Here is a 13421-nt window from a genome sequence, read left to right on the forward strand (position 1 = left end):
CTATTGAAATCGACTGATCTTTGCCGACAGAGAAATCGCTGAATTTTTTAAGAATTTCAAGCTTTTTATTTACGCGATAAATAATTTACCCAACCAAATTTCAGTGGAATAAGATAATATAGCATCTTAACTTTAACTAGCCCAAATTTTAGCCAATTATTTTATATAGCACATACCAAAATATTTTTTTAAACTTTCTATACTCTTGGTATTGCAAAAATGTATGGGTCAAAAACAATTCTTTTTCGTCTTGAAAAAGGAAACTGAGATAGCTGAACATTTTCCTAATACAAGTTTAGATACCAATTGATAAGATTATAATGGTTTTATATGTCTAAATTACTTTTCTTTGCGACGTGAAGGCTCTGAAGTAGTCGATTTCTTTCCGCCGTCAAAAGGCTGAAATCCGCAAAAATCAATTTTCTCGTTTTTCTCGTAAAATAAGCGATATTTTTAAAAACAAACTACATAGTGGTTCTAGTTAGAATAAGGCCTACCTAAGGTTAGAATATGAGCGAAATCGATTTTTCGACCGTTGCCACAAAATTTCAAAATTGTTCGATTTTTGCAGACATCCCCTCTTATTTGGTTCTGGGTTTCCTGCGTTTAAAATCAAAGTTATCTTTTATTTTGGGTGTCCTGTGGTATGTAATAGGTTTGGCTACCTTGAGGCTTTCTTGGGTAGCCTGTAGAATAAAAAATATGAATGAAAAAAGTGCTGCCATTTGACCGTAGTTTTGTACAGTAAAGTTTTCAGTGTCATTTTTTGTTTTCATTACTATAATATTAGCAAGTAGGTTTATGCTAAAAACAATTGACTACTCGTTCTCGTTTTCTATTATTCAAACAGTGGATTCGGCGCTATTGACAAATTACTTTGTTATCAGATCTCTCAAAGCCGTGCCATGTTTGCAATTCCAATTCCTATTTGCTAGATCTTTGTCAGTTAACTTGCACTTTATTTATTGTTTCGTCTGTTCCTTTAAATTTCTTCTTGAAGACATGTGAATAAGTTGTCTTGGATTTTTTCTGTTCTTTGAGGGAAAACTTTTAAAATGCCATCATTTCAGTAGTCAGTTGTTTGTCCGTCGTAAAGTTTGCACACCGAAATCTGGCGGCCGCTTTTTCGTGTTAAAATTGCCATAATGCTTAAGTTTTTATTTATCTGTACTGTTCAAAACCCCAATTCCTTTCCTTGATACAATCTTGTCTCTTCTACATTCGATTTTTTAGAAAACAAGCAGAGATTTCGACGAAACTTGATCATGAACTTGTTTATTTTTCGCTACCGCTTATCTATTACAGGATAGATAATGAGTACGTTTAAGCCAATCAGATTGCAGGATTCGTGACAGTTTATGCTAAATATATGTTTTTGTTCCTCCACAAAAACCCTGAAAACTCATCGTTTTACAATGTGAAGGCCAATTCAATCGAAACTACTGTTGAAAGGAGGTTCGCTTTGTCAAGCAGCAGTTAAATATTTGGACTTTGTCTTGTGGGAGATGATATTTTTCATATATAAAGCTTACCTTCTTCGATGACCGTGAGTGGTTGCTTATGTTCTTGAAAAGCGAAGATTTAAAACAGATCGATAACATATGCATGCATGCAGGGCCAGGGCCAGGCTCAGGGCCAAAGAGAAGTACCATGAACAACTCTTAGTTGTAAGCCTTGCAAAATAGATGACTGGGGAAACTAAAGTTATGATAGCGTATAATGCTACTAATTGTCATTCTGGATTGAAAAGTTCTATGACTGGAGCTTACAATTAATATGTAGCACTACGTAATATCAATAAAATAAGAGGTGAGTAATAAACAATTGCATGTAAATCCAAAAAGCATATTAAGTAACCTCTTGTAATTGTTTCTCAACCTGTTTACATCCCATTGCCTACGTACAGTTCCTTTTATTTGTGAAAATCTGGCTTTAAAAAGCCCGAGGTTTCTTTCAGTTTAGAATGGGAGATTTATCTGCTGTGAACTTTGTAATTGTGATTTGTTCTGACTTACCCGGCCGGATCCATGTTTCTTGACAACAATTCAAGTTCTACATTATATATTCTACATATTCTGCACATAACACTGTATATATCAATTACTAAGCTTACTTTACAAATGTTCTAAATCTATTGAAGCTTATTAGTATATGCAATAGGACTCCATGCTGTCCAATTAAGAAATAATTGGATGAGGAAAATTCCGAGCACTTCCAAAATTGGATGAGGCCGAGTCCAATTTGGTAGTCAGAGGAATTTTTCGAGTCTAATTATTTCTTGATTGGAGAGCATGAAATCCCATTACCTATTAATTATATAGCTGCCTAATTAATCCCATATCAACAAGGACTGCCCAATTAAGAAAATAATTGGACAGTTACCTATATGGGATTAATGAGAATTAACATAGAAAAACTAACGAAATTTTGCAAATGTTATGGAACACATATTGGGGTTCAGACGAATAAATTTTGACTCTTCAATTGTCTTTCCTGTTGTAAAGTCTCTTCAAATATGTCATTTACTACACACTTGCCAATTATTGCTCCATATTGACCATATTGCTATAACCGTATTGAACTAGAGTGCTCACACTAAATCTGTGAAACAAATACTAATTTTTAGCACTAAAAAGTGATAATTAAAAAATAGAAAACAAAGGATTCTGTATGAAATAGTACTAATTAGTACTATTTAATAATCACGGTTTTAGTGCGTGCACTCTATAACTTTTCTTACATATTATATGATCACTAGGCCCCTCAAGATAAAGGATGGTGAAGACTACTGTCAGGAACTTGTGGATTCTCAAATAAGAAGGTCAAATCAAATGCATCTTTTGATTTATGGTATTAGGATGACTTGAAGCTAGACGATTTGCTGCTTTGCTGTTTTGAAAAAGTGATTGGTCTCCCTCCTTGTTCTATAATGGCAGCTATTAGCTGGTTGGATTATGTGAGATTATTGAATGAAGATAGAAGGCTTTGGAATTTAAAAGGGCTATAAATGACTGAAATATTTATGTACCCATTTCTTTGAACAGTTACTGAGATTTGGAATGAGTTTACTTACTTCATGTGCAACACTCGTATTTAATTTAGGATGGGAGGTTTGAAATTTCTGAGCACTTTATACGTTGGAATTTTCATGGCCAGTTTGATGGTTTGTTTTATTGAAGTGTGGTACATGTGTGGGAGCTCATTGAAGGCTAAATAAACTTATTGTGCTCTGACGATTCAAAATATTTTTAGTCATCAACCAATTTTTTGTAAACTAGCTAAGAATAGACCTAATCGGCTAACGTGTTGCTATAAATGTTTCAACCCAATTCAAACCACATGAGACTAAGTTTCATTGTTCCTTATTTTTTGGTTTCACAGTTGAATCTGTAGAGACAAACGCTTCTATTCCCAGAAGGTTTGAATTGGGTGGTAACGTACATAGCAACACGTTAGCCAATTAAGTCTATTTCCTCAGGCATGAACCAAACCAAAAAAGTAGAGGTATTTGCTTTTGTTCCCAATGTTCTGCTACAGTAATGTCTACTATTTCATGAAAATTTGCAGCAAAATACCAGCAATTAGGTAGACAATACATATCTTTGGTTTTGTTTCCCAGATACATGTATATGGCTTGCACTCCATGACCAAATCCACATTACTGGAAAGTCACATAATTTCTACCTGTTGATTAGGAATATTGAAATAATTTTGGTTTTCCCTCTAGTTTCCCAGCTAGTACCTCATTAAATTCCTGTTGAAGCTAGCAATGAGAAGAAATAATTACTATACATATGTTACAAGCACATAAATACATTGGCATGTTTTAAAAGATGTTATGAACACCTATTTAACATTGGGGATACTGTCATATAGCATATTACTTATGTGCAGAGGGCTATAAAAATGCTTCTGTTTGACCCTTCTTCATTAATAAATTCCATGTTCCTTTTTTCAATATTTTTGTGAGCCTATAATATATTTTTTCCAGTCATATTTAGCCATCTTTGCCAGCTTCCACATTTACATTAATTCTATAAATAACACATGGATTTGGTTATCAACATTTTACACACACTAGGTACAGCCCCTTTTTGTACCATCTGCGACCTTACCAACTCCAGACATTTGGAGGTGTTGGCATTTTGGCCGCTGCCAATCAAACTTACCACAGTCCAACGGCATTCCGATTGCAAGCAATAATTATTTTCCCATGGGTAAATTCGATTGGTGATAGCCAAAACACCAAGTGGCTCCAAATGTCTGGAGTCGGTTACATTGTAGATACATGAAATGGGCTGTATTTTCTAGAAGTATTTTTTCCTTTGATAAGTACAAGTGGCAGGTATAGGAGGTGTACATGATGAATCTGTGTAAGGTTACTAAAGTAAAGGTGCTCTTACTAGTGGTGGAAAAGGGTCAATTTTAAATCATTTGAATTTGTTGCGGCTTTTTTGGAGGAGGGTCTATTGAAATTGAAAGATGGGATTCAAAATTTTGATTGATTTCATCAAATTGATTAATTGTCTCATAAATATCCGAGTGTGCAATTTTTTCTAACAATTCTAAGATGGATGAAATAGGCCAATATCAAGTTCCAAATTACCACTGTGTTCCTTGATTACAGACACTCAGGGTTAGACACTCAATTTCTACCAACAATAAAGTAAACAATGCACAACTTCAACAATACAAAAACTTTGAAATTTACCAGACCTTCACTGGAACACATGAATATTCTGCACAAAACAGGGTCAGGTGTTCAAAGCTGGATTAGCGCTAATCAAGGATTAACTCTATAGGTCTTATAAAGAGTTAACCCAGGATTAGCACTAATCAGGCTTTGAACAACTGGGCCAACAGCAAGGACAGCTATACTATGTTTTAATTCTCAATGGCTGAAATTTGTATATGTAATAGGACTCCATGCTGTCCAATTAAGAAATAATTGGACGAGGAAAATTGCGAGCACTTCCAAAATTGGATGAGGCCGTAGGCCGAGCCCAATTTGGCAGTCAGAGGAATTTTTCAAGTCTAATTATTTCTTGATTGGGGAGCATGAAATCCCATTACCTATTAATTATATTGCTGCCTAATTAATCCCATATCAACAAGACCTGTCCAATTAAGAAAATAATTGGACAGTTACCTATATGGGATTAATGAGAAGCTGTATAATTAGAATACTTAACAGTACACATTAGAGGGACAGGCTAAGTTGATTATTTTTCAGGATAATAACTACAGACAAATAAACTGTTCCATAAACAATGTATAAATGAGCTTGATTGTTTTTCATTTGAAGAAAAAAAAGGTTAAAACTGGCAATAACAATGGTTGAATTCATACCAGAAATCAGTTGGACTTGCAAATGAATTCTAAGCAATCCCAATAACACCGTGAAAAGCAAATATGGCACCATGAAAAATTACAAAAGCTGGGCAAACAAAATATGAAAGAACCAAACTTTTCTGTGTTTGATTTTGAGTAAATTGCAAAATTATTTTTCACTCACTTTGGCTTGGAGCTGCTAAATGAAATCGCATTGAAACCGGTCTGGCATGAATTTCAAATCAATCCAACTTCGGAATTTTTGTTAAATGTCCAACACCATGTGTGGAAAACCTTTCCCACTGGAAGGGAGAGTGTGTAGAAAATTGGGATTTTCTTGGTGAGCTACCTTTCAACTTCAAATCACAACTATGCAGATGCAAACAATTCATTTGGGGGGGGGGGGGGGAATCTTTTAGAGGCTTTAAGCAAAAAGTGAAATTTTTGAATGAGCATGCATGCTTATAAAACTGCTGTTAAGTGTACATGTAGGTGCCTTTGCTTGATTACCCATTTTCTCCATTTTTTATCTATGTTTCTAAATCTTGGACGATGAGTACTTTGCTAAAGGTTCAGAAAATTTGATGTTAAAGTTTAGAAGCACTAAAAATTAATAATGTCAAAGTTTATTTTAATTATCGAAACATTATATAAGGCTTTCAATCTTGAGCCTTGAAATGAGCAATCAAAAAATGGAGAAAATCGGTAATCAATGAAAATGCACCAACACTTTAACAGCAGTTTTACCTCATTTCCAATTAAAGTAAAAACATATATGCTAATTTGATAATTTCATCTTTCCCTTAAAACCTCTAAAAGGTTGAATTGTTTGCGTATTTGTGATTTGAAGTTGAAAGGTAGTGCAACCAGCTAGAAAAACCTATTGAGCCATCTTAGGCCACATAGTTTAAGGTGGTTCAACCCAGTTTTTAGATTGCAGAGGTACTTGAATTGAAACATCTATATAGAGGCTTTGATTTGCACCATCACGTGATGGCAGCCTTGACAGAACGCAAATCAAAATAAACTTTTTCCTCTGGAAACTACATTCTATCTCATGTTAATCAGATTAGACCAGATTCAATTGTTGCTGCCTCCTGTCATAGGATATACAACTCAGCTAGGCTGCTGCAGACTTACATTGAAAATGATTTTTCACACACAATACACATAAACCTAACCATGTGCAGGCTTTACACTGATGCTAGTTTGGTTTACTACAATTATAGTCAAATTTGTAAAAGAGTGATGCTGTTTGTTCAACACTGAGAGTTTTTAAGACCGCATACTAGGCATTTATTTTATTATTAACCAGTACAAAGTGAAAACCATGGTTGAACAAAGAACAATGTTGGAAAACATCACTCTTTTACCAGGGAATTGAGTTAGCAGTTGAGTTGAGTATGAGTTGAGTTTGAGTTGCGCGATGGGAGGCTTTTACCTGGTCTAGAAAATACTTCTAATTCCATTTTTCTTTGAAAATATGCTTCAAATTGCAAAATCGCCGAATGTTTACCATTCCACTTCACTTAAGTCTTTCACTTGATCAAGCAATTACGTACCTTACAAAAATTGTGGTTCGTTTGGCCATCACCCCACATCTTTATTATTATGGTAATCTCATCTTATTTTGAAGTAAGTGTGAGGTGGTTTTCGGAGTTTTTTACAGAATTTAAAGCTTAAAATCATGAAAACTTGCAGTTATAATTTGCAGAAAGACATCTTAAACAATGCGCCATCTTGGTTGGCACAGATAGCCCAATGCTAAAAATACAGGGATCCCACACATGGAGATGACTGATGAAAGTCGAATCGAAAGTGTTAACCCAAAGCAAAATATTTATTCGAAAATGAGGTTTATAGGCCTTCATAATTGCTTATTTCCCGTATATTTCCTATAAAAAAAGCCTGACAAAGCAACATTCTAACACAAATGCAACAAAACATCTTTGTACAATTAAAAATATTGCTTCAAACAGGCATTTTATCATAGTACATCAGCTAATAAGTGCTTAAAAAAGGTTTTGAGTGTTAACCCAAAACGAAAATTGGGATAAAAACTCATACGAAAGTCTAGCTTTTAGGGCTTTTTGCCATATTTTTGCTTATTATTGAAAAAACATACCCTCTTAATGTGTATCATCGTCAGATGGAGTTTGTTGATAAACACGAAGTATTGCTTTTGCTTTATTATAATGCATATGGGTGAGTTATTTCGGGCTGCCGGAAGTGGTTTTCACTTCATTCGAACTAGAGAAAAATTAACTGGAAGCAATAAACGACTAAATTTGTTTAAAAAATATCAAAGTAAATAAAGACAAAAAGGATAAATAAACAAATACAAAAAAAAACATGTGAAAAGATCATTTAGGAAACTCAACTCAAACTCAACTCAAACTCAACTCAACCGCTAACTCAGTGATTATCCTGTCTCTTACCTGCAGTGTGACTCATAATTTTATTTAATATTTGCAAATTTCTGCATGAGAAACCAATGGGAAAAGCATGCAAACTGCTTTTAAAGCTAGGTCTGGATTTCGAGATAATTCGCAAAATGTAAAGTCAAGGACATCCTAATGATGGATGGTGCTAAGAAAACTTCGATTTCAACCAAACTAGCATCAGTGTAAACTTTTGTCCATGCGTATTAAGTGTACTAAAAATCGTGTTTAACTTAATTAGGTCTGTAACAGGAGTTATAGCCATTTAAATCCAAGTACCTGTGCACTCTAAAAAATGGGGTTGAGCCATGATGCCACCTTAAGAGTATAATGCACAAATTGTTCAGTTTACAGATACAAGCATGAAAATTGGCACAGCGATAGATGACCACATACTGAATAATTCATGTTGTAGTCATCAATATAGAATTTACAAAATGATGGCGTCATCACAGGGACCAATTAAAAAGTGAAAAATCAAACAAAAAATACATTTGTGAAAATTCACCCGAAATGCATGTCTGAAACGCATGGTGAATGTTCGACGATGTTCACCATGTAATTCTATATAGAGGACAACAAGTTATCCCCAAAATGTAAAGCTGAAATTTCATGCCTAATACCATAGAGGATAAATTACTCACAAATTTGTGGCGTAGTTTCTTCTTTTTCAAAACGAGATGGCGTCTAGATTGTTGAGACTGGGAAGACAAAGAAAACAATTATTTCAATCACCAAGTTGGCAAAGAATTTAAATACCCCCAAAACACATCCATAATTAATGGAGTATTTCAAAACTGGTGTGGCAATGAAAACTGTCAGAAAATCCAGACAAACTACAAGCTAGAGAAAGCCTTACCTCAGAACATAGTTAATAGAGGGGACTGGTTGGGAAACACAGCGAACTTCAAAAGTCTAATTTTTTGCAAATTCTTGAAATAATCTAATTGTCTGCTCTTGCCTCCAATCAAAAAGACTATCAAAACTGACACGGTCCGAATGTGCCGTGGTACATAATCAAAGGAAATTAATATATTTATGACCGCCAGAATTCTCTGCTGTAATTTGTCCTTTATATCACTGCAGTGCAGTTGGTAATCACATTTTCAATTCCTGAAATTAGGGATAACTTTTACTTGTGTTTGCATGATTTTTTTTACCTTTATGAAACACCCTCAGACCCAGCTAGATATTTTCAAGATGCATTAAGACAAGAATCTTCAATAGCAGATATTAGAACTATTACACTCTGTAGAGGTTTTGCACCATCACATGCCCATCACATAATACTTCTTGGGCTTCCTGTGGTCTCATGGCAGAACAATCTCTCTGCTCTTGGGAACCCAGGGGGTGTACTCGGGTGGGTAACATGACAGGAGTGTCCGACGGAGCTTCATATATATTGCAACCCAAAAAAATACTCAAACCTGAAATTTTACACCCAAAAAAATACATGGCATCCAAATTTCTGAACCAAAAAAATGCAAGAATTAAATTATTACTTCAAAACTGATTTATTGAATTTAACAGGCTCTTCAAATATTTTTCTGATACAAAAATTGAACTCGGAGATGTGACGACCCAAAAAAATATGGGTTTCATTTCGAGACCTAAAAAAATACGTGGCTGGACTCTTGACCCAAAAAAATACCGGGAATGAAAATTGTCAACCCGAAAAAATATGTCTGACCTCCCCATCACGTTACCCAACGAGTACACCCCCTAGGCTTCTGAATTGAATCCTTTCTTATGCAAAGCAACTGTATTGTTCTTGCCATCTAACATATAATGGTTGCTGTCACATGGTGGTGAAAAACCTCTATTGCCTTCATACAATTGTTACCAGTCAAGGCATTCGGGTCATATTGAAAAAATGCCTTGGAAGAATTTCCCACAGTATGTGTATAATGCAGACATACTCAGACTATGATAATTAATCTTCTCAAAGTTAGTCCCAAGCACTATAACTTATCTATATTTCTATATCTTCTCAAAGTTAGTTAAATCTTTCAAGAACTTTATCCCAGCCACACAAACATTGTTCCAATGATCATAACCAATGTTATTATCCTGAAATGCTAATTAGCTTGAGTGGGAAAAATTCAAGACCAAATACTTCTTTGTATATTCTTGCAAGGAAAAAATGATACATTTTGATAAATACATGTACCTTCTAGCTTGGGTGTTTAAAGTGCCTTAATGACACATAAATCAATATGTTCAGCATTGATCGATTCTACATAAAGAGAATAGCTGAATGATTAAATATTTTATTTGAGTCATTGCATCTTGGAGATCTCAAGGTTTATTATACTTCCAAAATGTTAATGAGTGTGATATATATCATAGGCAGACAATTTTTATAAAAATATACAAAACTTTTCAGGGGCAGTAAAAATTACTGTATAAAATATCATTGTCTTAATCACGGTTTAGAGATTAAATGTTATTGTAAATTTGTTTTCTAGTAGATTGCAACCAGTGATTCAATTTACAAATGATGACAATCATGAAATGCTGGTTTATATGATGATAAACCTTGATTTCTCCAAGAAGCATCATACTCAATGCAATTCATGTAAAAATATTTATTTGCAACTAATTGAGCTAGACCTGATCGGAGTCATTCTATTAACTATTACAATTATACCATGTCAGGGGCGGCGGAAGCTGAAAATCTTTCGGGGGGTACTGCAAAAATCTTTGGTGGGGGGGGGGGGGGCACTGCAAAAATCTTTGGTGGGGGGGGGGGCACTGCAAAAATCTTTGGTGGGGGGGGGGGGCACTGAAGATTATATTTAACGCTATGTGATAATGACAATGTTTTGTTAAAACAATGACTAAGAACCAATAATTTTGGGGGAGGCCAGGCCCCCCAAAAAATTTGGTGGGGGGGGGGGGGGGCACATGCCCCCCTGGTCCCCCGGTTCTACTGCCCCTGCATGTTGGCCATATGAGTCTTTAGGTCAGAAGCGAAGTATGGTATGTGTTAATTGCTGCAAATAATATTCACGTACAACTTTTCAACCCATCCAAAAATATGACCAATAACTTTTTGATAGTTTTCCATTGAATTTAAACTTTGCTCAAATTCATCTACAATATTCTAATACATTAGTGTCCAAATTAGATAGCTCTTTGTGGGCTAGCTAGTCCTGACAGCCGTTTGCAGTGCTACATGGCCACCCCAGACAAAAATCGCGACTTGCACTTTGCAATAGAATGCCGTCAATTAAACACGTAGACATCATTTACACGCAGGTGTGATTCAAAAGGTGCCAAAACTTGTCGATTGCTTATGATGAGCCACACTCACCCAGCCTATCCAGGCCGATCTAAACGCGTGTAAATGACGTCAACCTGTTTGATTGATGGCAGCCTATTGCAAAGTGCACCTTGCGATTTTTGTCTGGGGTGGCCGCGTAGCAATACAAACGGCAGTAATAAGGTATCCGGACTACTTTCGTTACTTAGTACATAATGCTTTCGCTGTCATTACTTTCATTACCAATCATGCATATTTGGTACTTTCTTGTAGTAAAAGCTTTATGAAAACATTTGTAAAGCAGTTTTAAATCATTTTTGGGCACTCATGACATGAGATATGACCGATCAAGGCCCAATATTATTGTATTTCAAATGAAACTTTTAGAATATGAAAAAATAGAAAGAAGAATTGCCAGAAAAAAAGGCAAGTTACACTCATGTAAATAAATATCAAAATCTTCAAGAACTATTATCTGAATTAAGACAAGTAAGCCCGTAGCACCATCTGTAACCACTATTTGTAATTATTTGTATTGTTTGTTATGTGTAATCATGATTTATGTTTTTTAATAAATAAAATAATATTTAAATTTTTTTTTAAAAAATGACCGATCAAACAAAGTTCGAGTCTCGATCACCACTGAACACTTCCAGTACAGTGCATTGAAAATTTTGCTAAATCAGTTAAAATCTTTTATTGGGGGGTCATTTTCAATAATCTTTCAATTTTCAAGTGGAATTTAGAATTGAATCAATTTTCTCTTCTTTGAGCACTCAGTGATATTCAATTTTCATAGATATATTTGTTAATATATGTTTATATGAATGCTATATTTCAATGTTTTTCTGTTGTTGTTACCGTAAGTGTCTCGTATAAATACTATATAAATAATGAGTTATCAATACCCATAGTAGTTCAATTCAGTAATACAAGGATAATACAAGCAAGAACACAGCATAAATATATAAGCTTACAATTTGTATTACAGTGTTGTTTAAATTGGCTTTTTAGTGAAATACTGTTACGTCACATCTGGAGAAAATCTATGGGGGTGGGGTGGAGGCCACTTTGGCAGGGAATAGAGTCTTGGAGTGGGGTCAAATTCACAGAGTCCTGTTTTTGTGGGAGCTGATATTTTGAAAAAAATTTATCCAGCCCCCTCTCCCTGGTAAAAAATGACCAGCCCTGAAATGCTTTCATAAAGCTTTCCTACAATTTAGTAAAACATTTTTAATGTTAGAGTGCAAACAATATAACCGTGAAACTTTAGTAATAGTAAATAGCACAATTTCATGCAAATTCCATTGTTTTCTATTGTTTAATTAGCACTATTTTGTACTATTTAGTAATTAGTGTTTCACGGATATATTTATATTGTTTGCACTCTATTGGTTTGCAATTCCTTTTTTGTCAAATGGAAGATTGAGACCATACAAAGTTTGAATATACCAGATTTTTAAAGTGCTCATGCATAAGCCTTAAAATCCAGGATGCCTTCTTGATTTGAAAGCCCTTATAAAAATTGCCCCTACTTTCTTTTTGCTATCTCTTTGCATAGTAATAAAAGCAATGGCAAAGCAAAGTCAAGACGATGCGAAACACAATAAAATAAAGATAAAATTATTGGTGTCTTAGAGAAATGATCATAAAATCAAATACGACGGGGATTTTTTTATGAACTATTTTTATACGTGCCTTTAAAACAGAATTTAAGTCATGACCTAGAGGAATCGCTCGTGAAACTTTTGACTGCATTTCTTGCTCGACCGTCATGTTTCGAAGTATGCGGTTGAAGACAATTCGAAACTTTAATACGAATTAAAAGCCATATGTCTGGCAAATTAGGTTTCGTAAGTTAAACAATTTTGGTGAATATTAGGCTATTTGCGTCTGTTAGGTAAAACTTAGCTTATCACAAACCTTACACGTGGGGAGTGTTTTTCTTTAATATTTCTTCGGCGTGTACACCAGTTCGTCCCAGTTTCGTGTTCCTTAATCTCCATCCCAAGAAGGTTAATCGGTCGACATTATCTTTGTGGAATAGTTGCCAAAGTACGAGAATGCATCCCAGAGAAAAAGAGAAATGTCGTCTCTTCTCTTTAGTTATTTACTTCGTCGGATTTTTGTGTTGGAAGTACGTGACTTATATACCTATTCATAAAATAAATTAAATAGTGCGCACGCTGTGATTGGTTGATAGACATATTTGCACGAGGGTATGTAAACACAGTTGTGACGTCACAACTTTCGTATTTTCCCGGTAAAACTTTAAAAATTACAATTTCTTTCGATGAAAAAAATGCCGCAAAAAATATGTTTTGAAGACAAAGTTCCAAATTTTGACTTGTGTCAGGGCCACAGGCATAATTCTATGGTCTCCA

At 34.8% G+C, this 13421-nt stretch overlaps 2 long non-coding RNA genes across 5 annotated transcripts; one reads left to right on the top strand and one right to left on the bottom strand.

Moving 5' to 3' along the window:
- Positions 1–344: 344 nt before the first annotated feature.
- Positions 345–13182, bottom strand: LOC116288568 (uncharacterized). Of its 4 annotated transcripts, none has more exons than XR_016119169.1 (3): positions 12961–13182; positions 8417–8473; positions 345–686 (listed from the first exon to the last, which is right to left on the bottom strand). It is a non-coding gene; the product is annotated as an uncharacterized LOC116288568 (long non-coding RNA). The 4 variants fall into 4 exon arrangements; XR_016119168.1 differs by having other exon boundaries at positions 346–686; positions 12966–13182; XR_016119170.1 differs by lacking the exon at positions 345–686 and adding an exon at positions 1849–3684 and having other exon boundaries at positions 12966–13182.
- LOC116288569 (uncharacterized) lies at positions 1356–5271 on the top strand. The gene is made up of 2 exons (XR_004196205.2): positions 1356–1809; positions 2759–5271. It is a non-coding gene; the product is annotated as an uncharacterized LOC116288569 (long non-coding RNA).
- Positions 13183–13421: the final 239 nt, after the last annotated feature.

The sequence above is a fragment of the Actinia tenebrosa genome, unplaced genomic scaffold (genome assembly GCF_029948245.1).
Source record: "Actinia tenebrosa isolate PJP-AT-01 unplaced genomic scaffold, QUT_ActTen_1.0 PGA_scaffold10__47_contigs__length_13832649, whole genome shotgun sequence".
NCBI classification, from domain to species: domain Eukaryota; kingdom Metazoa; phylum Cnidaria; class Anthozoa; order Actiniaria; family Actiniidae; genus Actinia; species Actinia tenebrosa.